The following is a 19181-nucleotide window of genomic DNA, read 5'->3' on the forward strand; positions in this document are numbered from 1 at the left end:
AACTGTGCTGCACTTGATAGAATGGCTAGATATTAGAACCATTAGGCATTTTAGAATTAAGATATTTGGTACCATTGAAACACAAACACCATCTGTCTCAAACTTTTGCAACAGGACAGGCGGTTACATGGTACCCAGATTCACTGGAAGTACTCCTGGGCACTTTTGATGAGCTAACATTCACCTGCCACGTTGAATGTAAAACTTCATGCATTTGATTCTCAGAGAGATTTTTCCACTTGATCTCTCCTGCATGTAAACTTTCACTGAATAAAGGCTTGCTATATCTGTGGCTTCACACTCAAGTGGCTCTTCAACCACAACACCAGCACTGATGTAGGATGACTCAACAGGTCTTCAGTGCATGTCTGAGGATCTATTTTGAAGGTGAATAAGCTGCCATAAGTTCATCCTTTCCAGAGCATCTTATCATTGCGGCAGGGAGATGGGCTGGATTCAGTGGAATTTGCAAGGCAGTTGTGGAATCGTTGGGTTCACCAAAGAAAGAGACCCAGGAGAAGGGAAGTTGAAACTATGACATTTGGATGGCTATGGATAAAGATATGGTAGGATAGGAGAAACAGAATTGTGAAGTGATGAACGTCGCTTTTACAGTTAATAGCTGAATGGAAAATATGCCAGCTTTCTTCACTGGTAGAAGATGTAGGTAAAATAGACTGAAGAAGTTGCAGAAGATGGCAAAATTAAAATTGTTTGTTCATGTGAGGGTGAATATCTATACCAATGTTGCCAAATCATTAAAGACCCTCATTTCCTAGTGCAAGCTCTGTTCTTACTGCTGCCATCAGGAAAGAGCTATAGGTGCTACAAGACTTGCACCACCAGGTTCAGGAACAGCTGCTACCCCTCCACCATGAGACGCATAAATAACAAAGTCAATCAGAGACTCATTTAAGGGCTCTTACCTGTGCATTTTATTGATCTTCTTTTTGTTCTTTTTGCACAGTCTGTTTACAATTTGTTGTTTCTTTACATGTTTTATGCTGTGTACAGTTGATTTTTTGCACTGCTAATTAGTAGTAATTCTGTTGCGCCCGCAGGAAAAAGGAATCTTAGGGTTGTATGTGATATCGTGAATGAACTCTGACAATAAATCTGAAATCTGAAATGATTTGTTCCCACATTATGACTTAAATGTATTTCCATCAACATCTATCAAATATCTTCATCTTCTACAATTCAGTCTATTCTCTATGCTCGTTGGAGTAGATTACTTTCAATAATTTTCTGCCATTTCCATGAAATTCAGTAGAGTTAATATTTTTGCAATTGTTTATTATCAAACTCTTATTTGCTACTAGATGTCCCTGTAAAGCTGTTATTTCTCACTGCTATGTGGTGCTACATTCACAGTGCCCAATGACAGTTCACAAGTGTTTGTTGGAGCATTTGAGGGAGGTGTGCAGAATCAGACTTAACATGTCTTCTAAAGATCTTTTCAAGGCAAATGTACTTATTCACGACTGAAAGAAGGAAACAATAATATTTTTAGCATGGCATGGTAATTTTCTGCCAGGCATGAAAATAAATCACATAGGTTAATGAGATAAAATGGAGAAATTAACTATTTAATCACCATTGCCGACGACTCTGACTACTGTAAATGAAGTTAAAATAATACCTCATGCCAATCAGAATGAGAACCAAGTTTTACATTGAGGACACAAGGCCAATAAAATTTCTGAACAGCAATTGTTCTATTCACTAAAGACTCTGTTTAAAGCAGACTCATTTCTGAACAGAACATCATGGATTCAAGGCAAATCTCTCCTCTGGAACAGCACAAATTGAGGCTGACAATCCACTTCAGAGGTGAGAGAATTAATTACTGTCAAATTACTTGGTCTTTCGATGAAACATAGTTCCATCTGCTGCTCCAAAGGATAATAAAGATCTCACAACACTTCACGAGAAAGTATGTGGAGCTCTGCATATCCCAAGGAAGTTGATGTTTTCCTTTTATTGTTTTCAAATGTGCCACATTCTCTAATAATGGAATGGTAGCAGGCTGGACTGATCTGCAAGAAAACCGGGTCACAGAGATCATTTGGGGAGGGGGAGCACAAAGGATCATGGGAGTCGTGCTGATAAACTCTCGGAGAGTTCCAGTAAAATCGGTTGGTTCAATTCACTCACAGCTTCTGTGATTTTTTTTCTTTCGTTCGCTCCACAGAATAAGTATATTCTCAGTTCCCATTTAGCATTTCTGATGTTCAGTAAATGACTCGAGAGGCAGAGAGTGAGTCATTGATCTGTAGGCTTTTATTCACAATGGACAAGGACCTCATCCACTGCCGTGACCCAGACTTTCAGGGGAAGGGTCAAAGTGTTAGAGGCTTTATACAAAAGAGGGAGGGGACACAGGTACAGTCACAGGATGGGAGGGGGTGGGGGCAACCAGGTAATCAGGAGTACAGCAGTTCACCACAATTACCACAAGAGTAAAACATGAAAGTGCGCAGTGTAGTCGAGGTGAAAACACAATGCTGGAGAAACGCAGGAGGGCAAACAGTGTCTTTTATTTAGCAAAAATAAAAATACATCACTGACCCTTCAGGCTTGAGCCCTTCCATTACCGATGTCGGTTATGTATTTTTCTCTTCGTCATATAAAGGTCACTACTTGACCTGTTGAGTTTCTCCAGCATTGTGCATTACCACAGGAATCTACCAGGAATTACTTTCAAATTAAATTGTCGTTGTTGTGACTGCAACCATTTAGTGGAGTAACAACCAGATCACCAATAAATTACCTGCAATGTTAAAGATAAATTCTTGCTATGTTCCTGTGAGGATCTTTCCTTCCACCTGTTTCTTCTAACTAGCAAAACAGCTTTTTACCACCTCATTCCACAGACGGTACTCCAAATCATTTGGAAGACTGAGGAGTGATACACAGGAATGTCAGTGAAGCAGTCACATCAAGGAAGCAGGAGGTAGGTAGCTGGGTGACTGTCAAGAGAGGGAAAAGGAATAGGTAGTCAGTGCAGGGTATACCCATGGCTGTTCTCCTCAATATCAGGTGTACTATATTGAATACTGTTGGGAAATAGGGTGTAGTATGGATTGTGGAGGGTCATGTAACCCCTCCTTCTTGGATCTGGTTGGAATGTGGATTGCAAAGGGGTATGTGACCTCTCCATCTAGAACCTGATCCGAATTCACCTCACCTGCCAATCAAAGTCAAGCCTTGCCCATAGGTCAGGGTACTCCTGGTCATTGGCCCCTTTAATTGGTTTGTGGATATATGAGTTGGACCCTCCAGCTGATGAGAGTATAAAGTCCACCACACGTGAGCTATCTTCTTCTTTCTCTTCTAGGACGAACCCGAGCTCCACACCAGGTTGGGAATTGTGGGCAACGCTGGAGGAGCGTTGGTAAGGTGTGTGCAGAAAAAGGGTTGTGTGCTTGGTGTCCCTGGTTTAGCTAGATAAGAGCCGTGTCTGCTAGGGATATCAAGGGATGGCGGGTATCGTATGTGACAATTAGATTGTAAAGTCTTCTATCCACGAGTGGTTGCAAGTGTACTGATTAATCTGACGAGTTTGTGTCTGTGTGTGGCTTTTACTCCTGTAGCGACTTCCCTACACGTGTAAATAAAACACGACTGTTCAATCAGCTGTGTTCAGATTCGTCACCCTTGGGGCCCATCAAATCAGTTTCACACACATAACAATTGGTGCTGAGAGCAGGGTCCTTCGAGTTCCGACTGAACACAGCTGCAGTGGAGATGCTTTGGAATCGGGGCAGGAAAGCTAGTGCAGGCAGAGAGAACAAGATCCCCGGGTGGACCGACGATAGTGCAGTGTTTGGGAGCTTGGCAAGCTCCCCCTTCCCCTCCCCCTAACCCTCCTCCCCTTCCCCTCGCCCTTCCTTTTCCCCTTCCTACCCCTAACAGGGGAAGGAGGGGGAGGGGAAGGGGATAGGAGAAAGGGGGTAGTGGAAGGGGGTAAGGGTATGGGATAGTGGTAGGGGGTGCAAGTAGGAGGTAGGGTTAGGTTTAGGGGAAGGGGGTAGGTGTAGGAGGTAGGGTTTGGGTTAGGGTTGGGGAAGGTGGGTAGAGTTAGGGTAAGGGTTAGGGGAAGTGGGCTAGGATTAGGAGAAGGTTTAGGGTTAAGTTTAGAATAAGGGGAAATGGGCTTGTGTTAGGGTTAGGGGAAGGGGGTAGGAATAGGAGGTAGAGGTGAGGTTAGGGTTGAGGTTAGAGGAAGGTGGGTAGGAATACGGTTAGGTTTAGGGGACAGCATAGGCATAGAGTTTGGGTTAGGGGATGGGGTGGGGGGAGAGTTAGGGTAGGGGACGCGGGGTAGTGGTAGGGGTTTGTGGTATTGTTAAGGTTAGCGTTGCCAGGTCAATCTCACAGCCTGTAGGAAGAATCTATTTCCTTGCCTGGTTGTCCTGCATTTGTTCCTCCATATCTCCATCCTGATGGCAGTGGGAAAAAGATGCTTTGTGCTGGATATCTATGAGTCTATTTACAGAGCCCATCCCTGCAAACAATCGGGTGGCCCTTGCCTTGAAGTTTCACCCATGTTGCCTCTACCTCAGCACCCTCTCGTCAGAATATATCTGCCCCCTTCTTCCCCTCCTCTACCAGGTCTCAGTATCCCGCTGCCAATTCCAGTCAGCTGCCATGTCCATACCCTGCCCCACCTAAACTGATGGATCGACCAGCGCCTTCTCCCCTCAAGAGTTCCAGGAATCTGCTCTCTCACAAAGTCCAGCTATCAAATGCCCTGCATCCTCCTTCCCCCTTGGTTTCTACCTGTTATCAGGCAACTGGATGTACCCCAACCTCTTGAAACTACCCATGTTCTCACTGATCTCTCTTTGCCTCTGCCCTCTATCCAGGATTCTTGGTTGTCTTGTGGGGCTGGTGGAGAACAAATCATCATATCAAGGAGATGGAAAGCAGTAAGGAGATCCCCAGCTCCAGCAGACCAGGACCAATACAGAGAACCCCAGCTCCAGGAGACAGGGAGAACCACAAAGATGGCCATCTCTATCAATTGGGTAGAACATGGTCATCAGGTGCAAGGTGGAAGGAGCTCTCGGTACTGCTGCTCATGGGGCAGGTGTGGCCCATCCCCAAACCTCAACCTTGGCAATTCTCAGAACAGTTTTCCCTTTCATGTTGGGGTCCAAAATGGATAGAGTCTGGAGAAGGAGCATGTGCATCGTTAATCAATTGGGGAAAGGTGTAACCAGCATGGCCATTGTTGTATGTGGCTGTGCATGGAAGCAAAGTGCAAGGGCAACAAATGCTGCTATGTGCTGAGGTTCTACCTGGCTCAGGTGTTGCGAAAAATTGTGACTTCACTACACATGTAAACAAAAGATGACTGATTAATCAGCTGTGTTCAGATTCATCACCCTTGGTATCCATTGAATCAGTTTCACACACATAACAATTGGTGCTGTGAACTGGGACCTTCGAGTTCCGACTGAATACAGCTGCAGTGGAAATGTTTTTGAATGGGGGCAGGAGAGCAAAAACAGGCAGGGAGAACAAGGTCTCTGGGTGGACTGACGATAGAACAGGGTTTGGGAGCTTGGCAAGCATGCTGATGAACCACAACAAACCGGTAGACTAGTCCAAGCTCCTGGATCCACATCTTGAGAAAATATGTCACCACGCGTTGACCCACTTCAAGAAGTCAGGGTTCCCAAAATCTAAGGGGAATCAGAGGGTTGCCTTTTGGCTGCTAGTGTCTTTCCTGAGAAACCAATGTGAGATCAGAGAAAGGAAAGATTTGGAGAAGGCCCTGAAAAATAATGAGATTAAGGTGGTCCAGCAGCGCTGGTGTGCACTGCAGGAGGCAGCACAGGCTGCCCCAACCTGAGCCATTGATGTCGAGGTGAGAGGGACAGAAGTAGCCAACAGACATGCCAATCAAGATCAGACTCATCCACAGTGAGTGAGTTTGTATTGGCCATGGAGTGATTAGTCAAGGTAATTTGTCAGGATTTAGTCATTAAAGGTTTCAGAACAGGCTAGGAAGAGCGTGAAATCAATTTATTTGCCGAAGTTGTTCTGATATATCTGACATACCCGACACATTCATTACCAAAACTATGCTCCACTCTTGAGGACTATGGGTATAAGTTCAATTGTGATATCTGCAAGATCATGCCATTTAGGAGGGGGGATTATAACCAAGAAAATAGTCAACAAATGTGGCAAAATGGGATCAAATATTTTGGAGTTAGAATAGATAACAACCAATAATTTATTCCTGCTGAATTACTCCCCCCTTTGCTTTGGAAAATTGAGGAGGATTTAAATGGTTGGATGTCCCTGCCCATTATACTAGTGGTGTCATAGAGAGGGGAGTTGTCTCAGAGGGGCGAGATGATGACACAGAGGGGGTGATAACGTCATTGCATGGGGCAGCCATAGCTGAGCTGAGCCAAGGAACAGCAACACGACAAAGACGCCTCTCCTGGAAGGGGATTCTGGCCCGCTTATCGGAGTAGGAGGCTGTCTCATCCCAGGGATCCTGTGATTAACAGGGTTGTGTTTGGAAACACCCTGCACCCATGGGTGAGATAAAGTGCCTGTCACAGGCTCCCCTATGAGGACAGAGCATGTTCTGGCACCATCCTTCACCCAGCGTGGGCGGAGAGAATGGAAGCGGCATTTAACCCCCTCTTCCCATCCTGAGTGCAGCTGGATGGGACTGGGGAGGGGAGAGCAATAGCGTGTGAGGGGATACAGGGATGGGGTCCGTAGGAGTGGAGGTAAACTGCAGGGGAAAACAAAGGGACGGGAGTGCACCACAGGCAGATGGAGATTGGAACAGAGGTAGGGGGCATAGGGTTGAGCTAGGGGGGGTGGGGTGCGAAGGGATGGAAGGCACTGGGGAAAACCAAGGGTGTGGTGTAGAGTGGGGGTTGAGAAAGTGGTAGAGGAATCATGGCAAGAGACAGTGTGAGGTGTCTGAGGGAGAAGAGATGTTGGGAGTGGGTGGGAAGGTAATCCTTTCCACAGGAATGGGACAGAGCTTCCCCCTCCATCTGGAATGGGATCTGTCCCACAGAGAGACAGGATATCCCCTCACATGCACACACACCCACACACATGCACACACACACACCCACACACACGCACACACACACACACACACACACACACACACACACACACACAGACACCTGGCAAATATCGGAGATTGTTTTTCAGCAAATTCATTGTTTAGTAGAAGCTGGGTAAACAATAATAATAACTGAAGTGATTCTTCATTGAACCCCCTGATGAGACCCCCCTCCAGCATCCCGACACGTTCCCCCCCCCACGGACTCACGACGAGTCCCCTCTTCTGGCCTCCTGACGAGTCACCCCACTCCAGCCTCCCTATGAGTCCCCCCACCTCTGACCTCTTGATGAATCACCTGCCCGCCTCCCCCCCAACTTGGACAAGTCGCCCCTCAGGGCCCCGACCCATTTCCCACCCTTGCTGACGTTCCTCTCTCGCCGCAGAATCGCAAACTGCCGATCATGCGAAAGTTGGATAACCCCATCATTGTCACTCTTCTCAACTTCTACTCCTCTGTGGACAAGGTATGTTTCACGTTCTCCCCCCACCCCCCCAACCCACCCCCACTCAGATGCATTTCATTTGCTGCTACTTTCCTCATTCCTTGAATCGATCTGTATCTCTGTTTCCTTCGTCCTGCCCATCTGACCAGTGCCTAATCCTTGATGCTGGCTGCCCTGCTGACTCCACTGTACAGCTCTTCACCCATTCACTCATGACCTCTCGCCATTTCAACTCCAGACAGCAGCAGCCAAGACCATAAGACAACGTAGCCAAATTAGGCCACTCAGCCCCTTGAGTTGGATTCCCCAATTCATGTCACGAATGTATTTTCCCCCATAACTCACTTCTCCAGAACTTTTTGGTGCCTTTACGAATCAATAGTCCCATCAACTCGACCTCCACACATTTGGCCCCACCCAACATCCGGTTGAAAACATTTCTCCTCTCGAAACGTCAATGGTTTTTCTCTCCCGGTGAATCCTTGCCTCACGAGGGAGGGCGGTCAGAGCTGCGCACTTAGTGCAGACTCACCAAAAGCCAAATGATGGGGCAGGGGACAGGTCCACTACGGCCTGTTGACGCCCTGCTAGCTGAGTCTTTTGATTCAGTCCATGTTGTGTTGACCACTGGGGGCACCAGGCACACAAAGAGGAGGAGGAAGGGCCAGCATTCCTGTTTGGAGGGGAGCTGGATGTTGGTGGTAAATCCAGCCGACATTTTTATATTGTGTCCAAATGAAAGACGAGGTTAATTTTAATCTGGATCTGGACTATGTCCCTGAGAAGGTTTACTGCATGACCCAACACTTAAACAAGGCCAGGCAGCCCATTCGTATGATCTATATCAAGCTGGTTGTGGGACTGGGTGAGTCAAGTTGTCCGCTAGGTCAAGCTTGGATGGCGGAGTTGGAGGATATGAAGGAGTTTACTGGCTGACTCTCTGGGAACTGGGTATCGATGAGGGGCGCATCAGGGTCTCAATGGGTATTTGTGAGGAGAGAAGGGGTAGTGAGGGGAGAGGGGTGGATAGGTTGATGAAGATGGATGTTGTTTGGCAGGGTGGGACCATTCAGGCACCTCCCCCTACCATCAGTGTCCAGACACGGCCAATGTGGAGGCAGAGTAGGTAATATTACATTGTTGTGTTGCCAGATGTTCATGTACCAGCTGTACGAGAGCCTGGCCTACAGCCATGCTCAGGGGGTTTGCCATTGATACATCAAGCCCCAGAAGATGCTGGTGGATCCCGAGATGGCCTTCTTATAGCTCTGTGGTTGCAGCAGGTAGGTCTGCACGTGTTCACCCATTCACCACCTTAACGCGGTCCCTGATCCCTCTGCCCAACATGGCCTAGTTCCCCCCACCCCCCAGGATCTCTGCCCTCCCTCTCCCTCACACAGCAAATTCCCCCTTCCTCTCCCCACCTGCTTTCTCCCCTCCCCCACTGACTCTCTCCCCTCCCTCACCGGCTCTCCCCTCATGCCTCTCCCAATATGCTTCTTCCCCAGTTTCCCTTCCACTGCTTAATAACTTATTCTAATTAAGAATCTGGGGGGCTTAGATGGGATGGATAGCCAGCATGTTTTCCTAAAGTTTCAGGTGTAAATCCCAGAGGGCATCCGCTTAAAGTGAGGGGAGATTTTTTTTATGCAGAGAGTGGTGGGAGCTTGGAATGCATCACTGGGGGAAGTTGTTGAGGCTGGTTGAATAAGTACATTTAAAAGACTCTGAGACGGGCATGTGGATGTAAGGGAACAGAAAGCTATGGGTGTGGTACGGGTAAGTGTTAGTTTGTTGTGGAGAACATTTACCAAGGTCAGTACAGCATTTATGTGCCAAAGGGCCTCTTCCAGGCAGCAATGCTTGATGTGGTAATGGATGCGGAAGCACTGGGAAGGGGTAAGGGAGGGGCTGGCCAGGAAGTCTGAAGCTGCAGAGTCCGAGGGCAACAAACAACATGCCGGGGAAACTCATGGATAGATTTGTGAGGAGCAGGTCATGATTCACGAGTTAAATTGAGTTTTTCGAGGAGGTGTCAAAGGAAATAGATGAAGGTAAAGGTGTGTATGTGCTGCACGTGGATTTTAGTCAGGTGCTTGACAAGTTCCCCACGGTGGCCTCATTCAGAACGTCGGAGGCATGGGATCCATGGAGCCTTGGCTGTGTGGATTCAGAATTGGGTTGTCTGCAGAAAACAGAGAGTAGTAATAGATGGAACAATGACTAGTGGCAGTCCAAAGGGATCTGCTCTGGGACCCCTGCTTTTTGTGATTTTTATGAATGATGATGGCAGTGGATGGATGGGTATATCAGCGGATGACACAAAGTTAGAGATGTTGTGGACAGTGATGAAAGTTGTCATAGGTAATCCAGTTTGCATAGAAGTGGCAGAATGAGTTCAATCCTGTAAATACAGATGTACTTAAATAAGCAACTGATACAGGTTTATTTCCAAAGTTGTTTTCAAGGCACTAATAATAGTTATTCCAAAGAAGGTTGGAGACCCATTAAAAGTAGCTTCATATAGACCAATATCTTTATTGAATGCGGATTACAAGAACGTGAGGGTAGAGTACTTGGTCAATGGCAGGATTATTAACAGTGTGCAGGACAGAGAAATTATTAAGATCCTGCTCCATGAATCGTTGAATGTTGCTGTGCAAGTTGAGAGGGAGTTGAAGATGGCGCATTGTGTGCGGGCCTTCATGAGTTCAAGAACCGAGAGGTAATGTTGCAGATGTATAAAATTCTAGTCAGACCACACTGGGAATATTGTGTGCATTCCTCGGGCCTCAAAAACAGAGGATGTCTAAATAAGGTGAGAGGAGGGAACTTTAGGCCAGACGTGAAGGGTAAGTTTAATTCACACAGAATGTAGCGAGTGCCTGGAATGAATTGTCAGGGCTAGTAGCAGAGGATGGTCCGAAAAAGGCATAAAAAGACTTTAATATAGGTACATGAATATAAGAAAAACAGAGGGTAATGGTGTGAAGGATGGAAGGGTAATATTGTTGTGGGGTAGATTCAGATGGGTCAGCTGAAGGGACTCAACTGATCCATGATTTGTCCAGCATCTTGCTGCCATGTAGTGGTGAACCAGGGTGTTGCCTGAAGGGGACACGGTGCTCTGACCTCTGCAGAGATAGATCGTGCTTTCCTCAAAAACACAGAGGAAGAGTGTGGGAGGTAGAGAGGGGAGTGATGGGGGAAAGAGTTGGGACCCTCCAAAGTCATCATGATCAGGTCTCAGAGACGGCATCTCTATCACTCGTATTTCTCTTCCCAGAAGAACCTTGCATTCCAGCTGAACAGAGGACTGACAACATCATGGTGGCCTGAACTCCTCCCCTTCTCCCTCTGGCCCTGCCAACCCCATTCCCCGCCTCTTCCATGTCCCTTCATCCACTTCCTCCCCTTCTCCCCTACCCCTCCTCTATCCCAACCCCCTCCCGCTCATCTTCCCCTTTCTCTGCCCTCACTCCTATGCCCTAAACCCTGCCTTCCTCCCTTCACTTCCCTTTCCCTTCACCCTTCCTCTCCCCTTTCCCCTTCTCCTTTCCTTCCTCTTCCCCTCCCCTTAACCCTCCCCCTTCCCATCCCCTTCCACTCCTCCCCTTCCCCTCCCCCTTCCCTTTCCCCTTCCTACCCCTAACTTAGGGGATGGATGGGTAGGAGAAGGGGTTAGGAGAAAGGAGGTAGTGGAAGGGGGTAAGGGTAGGAGGAAGGGGTAAGAGTTAGGGTAGGGGGTAGTGGTAGGGAGTGTGGTTATGGGGTAGTGGTAGTGGGTAGTGGTAGGGTTAGGGTTAGGGTTGGGGAAGGTGGGTAGAGTTAGGGTAAGGGTTAGGGGTGGGGTAGAGGTAGCATTAGGGTTAACGTTATGGGAAGTGGGCTAGGTTTAGGTGTAGGTTTAGAGTTAGGTTTAGAGTTAGGGGAAGTGGGCTTGTGTTAGGGTTAGGGGAGTTGGGTAGGAGTAGGAGATAGAGATGGGGTTAAGGTTGGGGTTAGGGGAAGGTGAGTAGGATTACGGTTCAGGTTAGGGAAGGCAAAGGTGTAGGGATAGAGTTAGGGTTAGGAGATGTAGTGGGGGTAGAGTTAGGGTTAGTGTTAGGGGACATGGGGCAGTGGTAGGGGGTATCTGTAGTGTTAGGGTTAGGGTTTGTGTTTGGGGATAGGGTTAGGATTAAGGGAGGGGAAGGGGGAGGGGAACAGGGGAGGCGAGCGGGGGTCGGGAACTGTGGAGCAATAAGAGGGAGGGGATGGGGATGGGAACGGGTAGGGGGATTGGGGAGGGGAACGGTGTAGAGGAAAGGTGAGGTGAATGGAGAAAAGCATCCCTACCCCCTACTCTCCCCAGCCATTCCCACGCATTTCCCCTGCCTCTCCTCTACTCCTTCCAGAAGAAGCCAGGCCTCATTCTGGCCAGAACATCCCTGTGGTTTTAGTGCCTTTGTTTCAGGAAGTGCCTTCGACGCTCGCTGCTGGACAGACATCTTGTCTCTTGATACATTCTGTACCGTTGTTATTCAATTAAAAAATGGTTTGGTTTTATAAAGCTTGAACTCAAAATGCTGGTCCAGATAGACAACACAGAAGCAGGCTCTTCGGCCCCACTCTTCTGCTGACTGAACTGCTTGCAACCAGTCCATATCCCAATCAACCTTTTCATTCTTAGGTCTCATCAAGCTCACGTTGCCTTGTCAAACTCATCGTCTGTGGGAAGAAGCTATTTCCCTGCCTGGCTGTCCTGCTTTTGTTCCTCCCTATATCCTTTGTGATGGCAGTGGGGACAAAGATGCTCTGTGCTGGATATCTATGAGTCTATTTACAGAGCCCATCCTTGCAAACAATCGGGGGGCCCCTGCCTTGAAGTTCCACCCATGTTGCCTCACCCTCAGCACTCTCTCATCGGAACACAACTGACCCCTACTTCCCCTCCTCTACCAGGTCTCAGTATCCCCCTGCCAATTCCAGTCAGCTGCCATGTCTATACCCTGCCCCACCTAAACCGATGATCAACCAGCACCTTCTCCACTCAAGATTTCCAGGAATCCATTCTCTCACAATGTCCAGCTAATGAATGTCCTGCATCCTCCTTCCTTCTTGGATTCCTCCTGATATCAAGTGCCTGGATGGACCCCACCATCTTGAAACTACCCATGTTCTCACTGATCTCTCTGTGCCTCTGCCCTCCATCCAGTGGTCTCGGTTGTCTTGTGGGGCTGGTGGAGAACAAATCACCATATCAAGGAGATCCCAGCTGCAGCAGACCAGGAGCAGTACAGAGAACCCCAGCTCAAGGAGACAGGGAGAACCACAGAGATGCCCAACTCTGTCAATCGGGTAAAACATTGTCATCAGGTACAAGGTGGAAGGACCTCTCGGTACTGCTGCATGTGGGACAGGTGTGGCCCATCCCCACACCTCCACTCTGGCAATACCCAGAACAGTTTTCCTTTTCATGTGGGAGTATAAAATGGATAGAGTCTGAAGAAGGACCATGTACGTCGTTAATCAATGGGGGCAAGGGTGTAACCAGCATGGCCATTGTTGTGTATGGCTGTGTATGGAACCAAAGTGCAAGGTCACCAAATGCTGCTATGTGCTGAGGTTCTACCTTGCTCAGGTGATGCGAAAAATCGGATTGGCCCTGGTGCCGCACAATGTCCCAGTCAGCAGGACTTTGTCACATCAGCTTTGTGGGAACGGTTTCATAGACAAACACTTTTGACCACAAGGCCGTCATGCAGAGTTCAGCACGGAATTCCTGCTGACACAGAGAATCTAGGACTTGATGGGATACTGCGGGTTGGTCCTCTGTGCAAAGCATCCAGAGACAGACATCCAAAATTTGCTGGAAGACCAGCAACTCGGTGAAAGATGCCCTTCGGTCTGCCTGAAACCCAGTTGGGAGTAGCAAACACTAGAAGACATCTGCCCAAAGCAAAGGGATAAAGTTTTAAGGGCAATATCAGGAGTACTTGTTTTTAGAAAGAGTTGTGGGTGCCAGTGATGCATTGCCAGGAGTGGTGATGAAGGCTGAAACATTAGGGGCATTCAAATGGATGAAAGATGAATGGAGGGTTAAGAGGGAGGAAGTGTTTAGTTATTTTTTATTTTGCTAGGAATTCATAAGTGAGCACAATATCGAGGGCCGAAGGGCTTGTAACGTGCTGTAGTGTTCTATGTTAACCTGCTAGTCTTTCAGCACGTGGAGATGTCAGTGAGGGAACGCTGCCCACTGGCACCATACAGGCTGCTGAGGCTTGCACTGACGCTTGGCGCAGCCAACACGAGGGCTATGTGGGGAAGGAGTATAATCCTCCATGTATTGAGGGGCTGAGACTCAGGGGAACCCCTTCAACCACAGAGTGCGGGGAGTAACCACAAGTTGTCAAAGTGGTGGAATGATGCTGAACAGAGAACGTATGCAGCAATGTGCAGTGAAGTGAATATATGGATACCACACGAGGATGTGAAAAGACATGGAACAGTTGTCCTCTTTGTAAATAATTTTAGAATGAAGTTAATTTTGGGGTGAAAAAGAGAAAAGCCCAAACTCTGTCAACTTTGTTTCATTAGATACATTCTCCAATCCAGGAAATCTCCTCTGCATTCGCTCCAAAGTACAAGTTCAAATTTATTCTCGTTTGATTGCACAAACACAAATCCATGAAACTCCGTTCTTGGGATAAACACATGCAAACACATAACATGACCTATACACAGAGAGACAAATGATACATGTGCAGTACCTCTAGAAAAATAAATGAATACTGTTAAATAAAAAGCAGAGTCATGGAGAATGGAGTATTTGTATGAGCCGGTCATCAATTAGTCTACATTCTTACTGATCACATGAAGAAGCTGTTTCTGTGCCTGGTGGTACTGGCTCTGATATTCTTCGACCTCTTTCCCGACGGGAATAGCCACAAAATGCTGTAGGCAGGTGGAAGGAGTCCTCGACGATTTTGACAACGATCCCGGTAGATCATATTGATATTTGGGGTGAGTGGGGTGGGGGGAGCGAGTCTCCAGTGATCCTCTCTGACACTCATGGTCCTGTGGATTGACTGCCAATCATTTCTAAAAAAAATTTATAAACTTAAAACCACAAATAATTCACTCAATTAATAATAATACTGATCTTATGCATTGCATATATAAAAGAAAAAATAAAGAAACCCCTGCCATCCCCAATATACTACCCCCTCACCCTTCTATCCTCAACAGGACTGCCTGTTACTTTAAAGTTTCATTTAATAAACTGAGACCTTAAGGAGAAAGAGAAGGTCAGGGATTCACACCCACCCTTTGTAAACATGGACTCCATATTCCTACAACATATATAGTTGTAGCGGCCTGTTATCCGGGACACAACCCACGACACAAGATAGCTGGCAAACACGGTGATGATGCAAAACCCGCGTGAGCCAATGACCTTCATCCCAGGTGACAACCCGCCTTGTGGGAAACAATGAGCAATGGGAGGAATACCATCCAATTCAAGGCTGGAGCTGCCATTTCAATAAACTAATTATCGACTTCAACATCTTGGTGCATGTCGTTCTTTCCACACATTGCTGTAGCATGCATGCTACAATGGTGATCTCGGCAGGACCAACCTCCAGTTGGACCCGAAGATAATGGTCCAGGCGGATCTTCATATGGTTTCGTTGAAGCTTTCAGCGTTCTGGATGTTGCATCCACACGTGTGGTTCAAACAGGCCGAGTCCCAGTTCCACCTCCAAGAGATCACCGCTGATGACACACGTTACTTCTACAGGATGAGCTTCATCAACCAGGACATGGCAGCAAGGCTCATTGACTTCCTACAGCAGCCTCCCAAGCAAGGTAAATAGGATGCCATCAAGGAGCTATTAACCTGCACCTTCAGGCCACACATTCATCCTCCACCTCATCCTATTCCTGCTCTCACTGTCGCGTGGTCCACACAGTAATCCCACATTACTCCCTTTGGGGTATTTCTTTTCAGCTTTCACCTAACTCCCTGTACTCATTTTTCAGGAACTCTTCATTATTCCTCCCTATGTCATTGGTATCTACATGTACCACAACCTCTGGCCCAACTCCCGCCCATTTTAGGATATCCTGAACACCAGCGGCAACACCCCGGACCCTGGCACCAGGGAGGCAAACTACCTGGAAAAGGTACAGGGTCCCAGTCAAACAGTCCTTTTCCTGAGAATCCTGGCAGCAGAGAAATAACAACCATCACTAAAAGGAAAATCCTCAATGCAGTGCCCACCAACAAGTTGAGGCGCAAAGTATGGAGGATCAACTGGTAGGAGTTGCTACATATTCGAATGGTTGTGTTCTGTCCTGTCATAGTTAGAAAACAAAATTAAATAATTGAAGTCAATGGGCCCATGCTTTTTTAGAAAGCTAGTGACTTCCAGTGAGAGGAGTAACATTAATTTTCAAATGGAAACTATAAAAGTTGCTGCACAGTTTTACCAGACTGTAGCACAGAGCTCTGCAGCATTCAGTCACATTTTGGACACTTCACATGCTGGGTAATTATTTGAGTCGCAAAGTTTGGTGGGTCTTTTGGGTTTCTCGTGCCCACATATTCCCCTTCTCACCATGCTCCTTCATGTTTCCTGGAAAAGAAACTCCCACAATTCATTGATGACCTGAACAACAAACTGTTTCTTAAATGGCAAAACAGGCTGTTGAACCCCACTGCCACTGACCACAACCACCCCATCCCCCCCACCGCAAGACAGGAATACCCTTTGAATTACTGGTCTCTGCCATGAAGACAATGGCCTAGTGGAGCCTCTAACAAAAGAGGCAAGCACGCCGAGAGTCCCACTCAGCTTCTGGTCCAATTACCTCCTCGAAGCTGCCACCCGTGACTCCCCATTTGAGTGTCAGATGCTCGCCTGCTAGCCACAGAGTACCAGATGGCAGCAGAGACAGTCACACTCCAGTCACACCTCCCCAACGTGTGATGGATTAAATCTGTGGATGCCACTCACAGCGGAACTCAACGGATTAGAGGAAGTGGTACAAACCAGAACGCACAGAGGACGGTCCCAAAGGGGTGAGCAGCTTGCATGAACAGGTCATGTCCTGCCCGAAAGTGACAGACTCCCATGCGAATTTCCACTAGTAAAGACATTCCCCGTGGCCTGGGGCCAACCTCACAACCCACTAGACATTGGACAGCAGGAAATAACTTGGTTTACTGACGACTCCAGCCAGTGGAATTGGGGAAAAGACCATTGTTAGGTGGCAGCGTTCCACCCTGCCACAGGTAAAATACTGACACAAGAGGGTGTGGGGGAGGGTATAGCCAACTGGCCAAGTTGGCACCTGTGGCGCTGACCCTAAAAGAGACAAGCAGGACAGCCCTCTAGCCTCTTTTATGATCAGTGCCACAGGATTTCTGGACTGTGGCAAACGGCACGTCAATGTTGATGGGTCGGCAGCAGGAGACAGGGAGGCAGATCCATGGCTGCCCGCTCTGAGGACAACAGCACTGGCAGTTCTTCTGAGAGGTGGAAAAATAAAAGAATAGTCACGGTCCACCACATGGACGCACACACCTCCAGGGAAACCGCTGAAAATGACGCAATGCCACTGTGGACTGAGCTGCTCAAATATACTCTGCCACCATTTTCCCCAAGCAGAATGACCCTGGTGCCTTGGAATGATTGGTGCATCGTAAATGTAGGCATATGGGGGCACGATGATGGGCAGAGGATCTGGGGGTCTCACTTTCCCATGAAGAAGCAAGAACTGTGATTGTAAAATGCCCCATTTGTCAGCAAGTAAAACCAAGGGTGTTGGCCAATGGGCCCTCCGGGCCGTATTTGCCAGGGTACTGGAGCGGGCCAGGTCTGATAAATTGACTATATCAGGCCTCTCCCATGCCAAAATAAAAAGTGATATGTCCTCACGATGGTTGGCCCATCACGGGTGTCCTGCTTGCGGGTCGACCAAGCACCATTTCTGGAATACCCTATCGGGTAACATCCAAACAGCAATGGTGCCTAGTATTTGGTGGTTCCTGCATATCCCCTACCACCCACAAGCATCCAGGACCAATGAGTGAATGAATGGCCTGCTCAAGGTATCGTATTTGACAACTTGATTGAAAAGTCTTCCATCCACATGTATCGATTAATCCGACAAGTTTGGGTCTGTGTGTGTCTTTTACTCCAATGCGACTTCACTACACATGTAAATAAAAGATGGCTGATTAATCAGCTATGTTCAGATTCGCTACCCTTGGGATCCATCAAATGAGTTTCACACACATAACAATTGGTGCTGTGAGCTGGGGCCTTCGAGTTCCGACTGAATACAGCTGCAGTGGAAATTATTTGGAATGGGGGCAGGAGAGCTAGTACAGGCAGGGAGAACAAGATCTCCAGGTGGACTGACGATAGTACAGGGTTTGGGTGCTTGTCAAGCATGCTGGCGAACCACAGCAAATGGGTAGACTGGTCCAAGCTCCTGGATCCACATCCACATCCACATCCACAAAGTCTTTTAAATGTACTTATTCAACCAGCTTCTACAACTACCCCCAGTGACGCATTCCAAGCTCCCACCACTCCCTGCATAAAAAAATAACTCCCCTCACCTTAAGCGGATGCCCTCTGGGATTTGCACCTGAAACCTTAGGAAAATGTCCTGGCTGTCCATCCCTTCTAAGCCCCCCAGATTTTTATTTAGAATAAGATATTAAGCAGGGAAAAGGAAGCTGGGGAAGGGGCAAATTGGGAGAGGGATGAGGGAAGAGAGCCGTTGAGAGAGGGGAGAGAGTCAGTGGGGGAGGGAAGAGAGCAGGTGGGGAGAGGAAGGGGGAATGTGCTGTGGGAGGGAGAGATCCTGGGGTGTGGGGGAAACTAGGCCATGTTGGGGAGAGGGATCAGGGACCGCGTTGAGGTGGTGAACTGGTAAACACGGGCAGACCTACCTGCCGAAATCACGGAGCTATAAGAAGGCAGTCTCGGGATCCACCAGCATCTTCTGGGGCTTGATGTCTCAATGACAAACCCCCTGAGCATGGCTGTAAGCCAGGCTCTCGTACAGCTGGTACATGAACATCTGGCAACAAAACAATGTAACATTACCCACTCTGCCTACACACTGGCCGGGTCTGGACCCTGAGGGTAAGGGGAGGTGCCTGAAGGGCCCCTCCCTGCCAAACAACATCCATCTTTGTCACCCTCTCCACCCCTCTCCCCTCAATACCCCTTCTCTCCTCACCAATAGCAATTGAGACCCTCATGCGCCCCTCATCCATACCCAGTTCCCAGCGAGTCTCAGACAGCAAACTCCTTCATATCCTTCAACTCTGCCATCCAAGCTTGGTGCAGCAGACAACTTGACTCACCCAGACCCACAACCACCTTGATATAGATCATAAGAATGGGATGCTCCGCCTTGTTTAAGTGCTGTGCCATGCAGTAAACTGTCTCAGGATCATAGTCCAGGTCCAAATTCAAATAAACATTTCTTTCACTTGGACACAATATAAAAATATCAGCTGGATTTACCACCAACATCCAGTGTCCCTCCAAACAGTAATGCCGGCTCCTTCTCCTCCTCTTTGTGTGTCTGATGCCCCCAGTGGTCAACACAAC

General features: G+C 47.9%; 1 long non-coding RNA gene across 1 annotated transcript; it reads left to right on the forward strand.

The window, feature by feature from the left end:
• The first annotated feature begins 6396 nt into the window (after window positions 1–6396).
• On the forward strand, window positions 6397–11326 carry LOC138742850 (uncharacterized). Its single transcript, XR_011344478.1, has 3 exons — window positions 6397–6564; window positions 8713–8843; window positions 10847–11326. It is a non-coding gene; the product is annotated as an uncharacterized lncRNA (long non-coding RNA).
• Window positions 11327–19181: the final 7855 nt, after the last annotated feature.

This window comes from Narcine bancroftii, chromosome 1, assembly GCF_036971445.1.
Source record: "Narcine bancroftii isolate sNarBan1 chromosome 1, sNarBan1.hap1, whole genome shotgun sequence".
NCBI classification, from domain to species: domain Eukaryota; kingdom Metazoa; phylum Chordata; class Chondrichthyes; order Torpediniformes; family Narcinidae; genus Narcine; species Narcine bancroftii.